We start from the raw sequence: 6309 nt of genomic DNA, 5'->3' as shown, positions 1-6309 counted from the left end.
ATGCGAACACACCCCGACTTGCACCTATCCTGGGCGGCAAAAGAAGATGCTAGGCCTTTGCTCCTGGCCCTGCTCCTGCCTCTGATTCTTGTGATAATATTTTTTGTTAATTTCCAATTACAACCCAATAATAGCCTCATTATAACAATGCCAAATTATAATAGAATTACCAATACCAATCATTCAGATACCAAATAACACAATTAAAGTGTGTGTCGCCCCCCCGGGTGTGCTAGAAATTGATGGTTTGATGATTTACTTTATTTCTGTATTCCAAAATCTTATTAATTTCAATTACACTCTGGTCAAAATAACAATCCCTTATACAACAACTGCAATATTAATAACTTCTATTCGTGTTGACACAATAAATCATTTATAATACTACAAGTGAGGCGCTCAAACAATATCCTTGTTCTTCCTATGTGTGGCAGTTGTTCTGTCCGTGATGTTTCTTCATATTATGTCTATTATGTCTCTCTTTTCCCGGTTGTGGCTCTTCTGCATCCTGCCTTGGGCAGAGCTGATCTCCCATCGTGCTGCCTCTGATTCTTGACTGCTCTCTGCCGCAAACTCTTCCTGCTCACTAAACCCCGTCACCTCTTCCACTTCTGACACCTTCTCCTCCCCCTTCTCCCTCTCACCACATGTCGTCATCCACCACAATCCCCTGGCTCTGAGCCTTCTTCCTTTGGGGGTTCCCCAGCCAGCCCATGACGCCAGCAAATCGGATGGAGCAATCTGTCTAAAAACTGAAAAATATGCAAATTCAAGGACAAGCCCATGTTACAATGATGTCTCATCAGAATGTGCTTTTCTTTGCATTCGTCTTCTAAAAGAAAAAGATGGAGCAATTTCCTTAGACGTCTCCATGTTGCATCAGACTGGGGTTACCCATGTGACCTCACAACTCTTCCATCACCTATGAGGACTGTATTGCAGTAAGTTCCATGACCACACTTATTGCAACATGTATTTTAAAAAGAAAGTTCCTACAAATCTCTATACAAAGGGATAAGAGAAGGCTAGAGTTATTTATTTATTTGAAGGATTATTTTTTTAATGCCTGCAATTCAGCCCAAAAAAAATGGGGAGGGGGAGAGCATTCAGGGCAGCCTAGAAGGATTGGTAATAACAGCCCCTGTGTTCTAGCTTGAATAACAAATAAATTTGGCATCTGTGTCCCGTGGGGTATTAGGAAAAGAAGGGGACCTGTAAAGGAAGGATGTGTGTGTAACTAAAGTGCAAGTAGATAATAGGTACCGCTCTGGCGGGAAGGTAAACGGCGTTTCTGTGCGCTGCTCTCAGCAGCCCGGAGCAGTTGGCTCTGGTTCGGCTTAGTCATGACCCAGAAGCTGTACGCCGGCTCCCTCGGCCAATAAAGCGAAATGAGCACCACAACCCCAGAGTCGGTCACGACTGGACCTAATGGTCAGGGGTCCCTTTACCTATAAAGGATTCCTGGATGGTTAAGCCCACTATGGGGTGCGTCGTTCATCTCCGATTTCAGGCCAAGGGAGCCGCGTTTGTCCGCAAACAGCTTTTGCAGGTCATGTGGCCAGCAGGACTAAACCACTTCTGGCACAATGGGACACTGTGACGGAAGCCAGAGCGCACGGAAATGCTGTTTACCTTCCCACCACAACGGTACCTGTTTATCTACTTGCACTGTGTGCTTTCAAACTGCTAGGTTGGCAGGAGCAGGGACAGAGCAATGGGAACTCACTCCGTTGAGCAGATTTGAACTGCCAACCTTCTGATCAGCAAGCCGAAGAAGCTCAGTGGTTAGTCCACTGCGCCATCCACTCCACTAAGTACATACAAAGGAATTCACTTGAGAGGGTGACCACAGGCCTGTCTCAGCCTTCTCCAAACTGGTGTCCTCCTAAAGTCATGGGATTGCAGTGCCCATCATTCCTAGCCACTGGCCATGCTGGATGGAGCTGGTAGGTGGCAAAAGAGGGAGATTCCCGGCCGCAACTAGTCTTCAGAAGCATTGCTGTCTCTAGCTGTGGAGGCAGAGCAAAGCCATCATGGCTAGTAACCATTGATAGCCTTTTCCTCCATGAATTTGTTTGATCTTTTTTCTAAAGCCATCTAGTTTAGTGGTCATCAGTCTCCTGGCGAAGTGAGCCCCATCGTTTAACTCTGCGTCATGTGAAGAAGCCCTTCCTATTATCTGTCCTGAATCTGCAGGGGATTGGCAGATGAAGGTGATGGACTATATGGAATTGGCGGAAATGACTGGCAGAATCCGAGACCTGGGAGAAGAGCTGGTGGAAGAAGATTGGAAGAAATTTAAAGACTATCTGCAGAAATATTGTAAAATTAACGAATGTTAAAATGATGTTGGATTGAAAATAAGTGGCACTAGCAACAAAGTTAACAAAAATATGCAAAAATAGATTGATAATATATGAAAATATATAATAATATGTTAAGATTTAGAGTTAAGATAAATGAAAGAGGGTAAGGATTTGCTGATTTGATTATGTAAATGGGAATACAAAAAGGGGAGGTGTGAGGAGGTCAACGAAACAAGCAAATGAGTTTAAAGATATTTAAAAATGGATTTCTTTTTAATGTTTCTTTTTATCTTGTAATCTTTAATTTTTGTATTTTTCTTTTTATTATTTTTTCTTTCTTATATGCTTTTTGTTTATTTTATTCTGTAAACTTTTGTTTTTTGTAAAACCTCAATAAATATTATTTTTTAAAAAATGAATCTGCAGGGGGTTGGACTAGATGTCCCTCGGGGTCCCTCCCAACTCTACAGTTCTATGATTCATTGGGTGTCCGTGAGTTATGAGAGAGGGAGAAAACCTTTCCTCTTTCCACTTTCTCCTGCTACAGAGGCTCCGTTCAGCCATCCTGGTTAAGAGCTATCGAAGCCCACACATGCTGCTTTTCAAAACAGCCATTCTGCTTTCCTCTGACACGAATCCAGCTGAACTTTGTGCAGCTTGGATCGAGTCTCTGTTCTCTGGATTCTTTCCAAAGCCAAAATAAAAGAAGGTGGAATGAAGGTGAGAATTCTGGAGGGGGCAAAAGCGAGAAAGTTTGGAATATGCGGCAGGCACCTCTCTCGTGCAACCGCCACGGCATTGTGGATATCATTTTCAAATTAGATGTTATGCTGCCAAACCATTATTGATCTAATTTTCTCTGCAGAATACTTATTAATGTTATCTTGTTGCCCCTTGATGCATACGGCCTCGTGAGGCTGGAATGGCAGGCTGTAATTGTCCCTTGGCAGGGAATTATTCACATTTCCCTATCTTGAAAAGAATGAGCAGGCATATGTAGTTACACTAATGACTTCGTTTCTGAAGACTTCATGTGCTGGGTATGTGGCGCTCTCGACGTATTATGGCTAGATTAACAATCATTCATTTTAAATATCCCATTTAGAAGTGCATGTTTTGCTTACTGAATGCCAAGATCTCGCTCTCTCTCAATTCTTTTCATGCTTCCCACCCCCACCGCTGTTGCAAATGTTTCGTAGTTAGTCGGTTTTCTTTTCTTTTGCTATCTCTAGAGCAGGTGTGTAGTCTCAACATGAATGGAGTAAGTCAATGGTTCCCAAAGTGGGGGGGGGGATTGGGATTCTCTAGTGGGGGAGCTAAGAGACAAGGAGACAGAAGTGGGGAATTGGAGGCTGACCACTCCAATTCCTTCCTTCCTTCCTTCCTTCCTTCCTTCCTTCCTTCCTTCCTTCCTTCCTTCCTTCCTTCCTTCCTTCCTTCCTTCCTTCCTTCCTTCCTTCCAACTTCTTAAAAAACCAATTACAAGAATAAACCATTATCTTCCGTAACAAATGCATGTACAGATGTTTGGTCTTGTATGCAGTCATCCACGTGGCATCAAAACAGATGTGGAAAATCTTTTGCATGACAGATGAAGCTCACATGCACAGGGTATACTTCAGAGTAAAGCACTCAGATAATTTGTCCATAGCGGCTGAGACGGAAGGGAGATTACTGTGCCGTTGTTAATAAACAATATAAATTGATACTCTACGGAGTCAAAGCCATCTTTACTATTCCTCTTATCACCCTCTGATGGTGAGTTAAGCGCTTTGTAAGAGCTATATTCCACATATAATGGGCGGTGGCTTCTTTTCAATTGGAAGCAACTGTTTGTCTTGCTGATGTCGTAAGAAAGACGACCAACTCTTTACGCTTAACGCTTGGCCTGGCAGTGGTTCTGCACAGGCATTTTGACCCTTCCAACTCAAAGGGGAATGGACTCTGGCATGGGGCAGTCTATCCACAGCCAGAAGAACACAATTTGGGAAGTGAAGGAGCTTCCCCATGTCATGTGGGTCTGTGGGTGTTTTTTTAAAAAATAAGCAAATATCCATTATTGTTTTTCTTTGTTGAGATAAGGAAAAACATGCAGGCAATATTCTGCCCAAGTGCTCAGCAAGTAATAAGTGAGTGCAAAGGCACTAGCTTAATTGAAAAGCACAAGGCATGCAATTTTTCAGTATCATAAAATTACATTTTATTAATGTTTAATACAATTAAAGCACTTTAAGTGTTATTAGATTACCGGTATTATGTTCTTGCTGTTCATCAGGGGTGTGTGTGTGTGTGTGCCAGCAAACAAACAAACACACACACACACACACACACAACTTAGAATCATAGAATTGTAGAGTTGGAAGGGACCATGAAGGTGGTCTAGTCCATGGGTAGGCAAACTAAGGCCCGGGGGCTGGATCCAGCCCAATCACCTTCTAAATCCAGCCTGCAGATGGTCCGGGAATCAGTGTGTTTTTGCATGAGTAGAATATGTCCTTTTTTAAAAAAAAAAAAATGCATTTCTGGGTTCTTTGTGGGGCATAGCAATCCATTCATTTAATTTTTTTTCAAAATATAGTCCGACCCACCACATGGTCTGAGGGACGGTGGACCGGCCCACGGCTGGAAAAGGTTGCTGAGCCCTGGACTCTAGTCCAACCCTATGCAATACAGGGATCTTTCACCCAACTTGGGACTCAAACCCACAACCTTGGGATTAAGAATCTCATATTCTACTGACTGAGCTCCCTTAGGCCCCTAGACCATTTCTTGGCATGGCTTGGGGCTCCCTTTCTTACGCTACAATAAATAAGCTGATGGAGAGTATTTGTATTGGGGTGCCTGTAATGGAATTGCACCCCAAACTCATATGTAAGTAATGTTAGTCATGAAATACGAACAGCAGCAGGGTGAGGATGAGCGTTTCACAAATTGCATTCTGCAGCCCCATTTCTCTCTGCCAACGCACACGTTCAGAACCAAATCACTCACAAATTATCGCACTGTGTGTGCATGCATGACTAGTGATATGAAATATAGCTGTGCATGATGGATGGAAGGATAGTTTGAGAGGGGGTGGGACTGTTGCCTTGTCTGAGCTGTTAACCCTTTGTAGGAGAGCTCTAAGAGGGGCTACGATGTGAGACCATTTTGATGCTCACGGGTTTTCGTTCGCATGCTTTAGATAAGAAAAGCACAGTGTGTAGGTAAAGGTAAAAGTAAAGGACCCCGGACAGTTAAGTCTAGTCAAAGGTGACTCTGGGGTTGCGGCACTCATCTCGCTTTCAGGCCGAGGGAGCCAGCGTTTGTCCACAGACGGTTTTCCAGGTCATGTGGCCAGCATGACATTCATCCAGTGCTTTACCAACTGCACTGGCTCCCGGTGGAGTACAGGATCAGGTTTAAGGTGCTGGTTTTGACCTTTAAAGCCCTATGTGACCTAGGACCCACGTACCTACGTGACCGCCTCTCCTGGTATGCCCCACTTTAGGTCCACAAATGACAACACTTTGGAGGTCCCAGGTCGCAAGGTGGTTAGATTGGTCTCACCTAGGGCCAGGGCCTTTTCAGTACTGGCCCCGACTTGGTGGAACGCTCTGTCACAATAGACTAGGGCCTGCGGGACTTGACATCTTTCCTCAGGGCCTGCAAGACAGAGCTGTTCCACCTGGCCTTTGGTTTGGACTCAGTCTGACCTTTATGTTTCCCTCCCCTTACGGTTTTGATCTATGGGCTACTCTTAAAATGAGGCTGCATTTTAAATTGCATTTTAACCTGTATTTTAAATTGGCTCCCCCCCCCCCCCGCATTATGTTTTTATTGTAATTTTACTGTTGTTAGCCGCCCTGAGCCCGGCTCTGGCCAGTGAGGGGTGGTATAAATAATTTTTATTATTATTATTAAACCGCTACTGGCACACAGAGGACCGTGATGAGAGCCAGAGTGCATTGGAATGCCGTTTACCTTCCCGTTGCAGCGGTACCTATTTATCTACTTGCACTGG

The sequence above is a fragment of the Podarcis melisellensis genome, assembly GCF_964234715.1.
Source record: "Podarcis melisellensis genome assembly, chromosome: 14".
Taxonomy (NCBI): domain Eukaryota; kingdom Metazoa; phylum Chordata; class Lepidosauria; order Squamata; family Lacertidae; genus Podarcis; species Podarcis melisellensis.
This window is presented reverse-complemented; position numbering follows the sequence as displayed.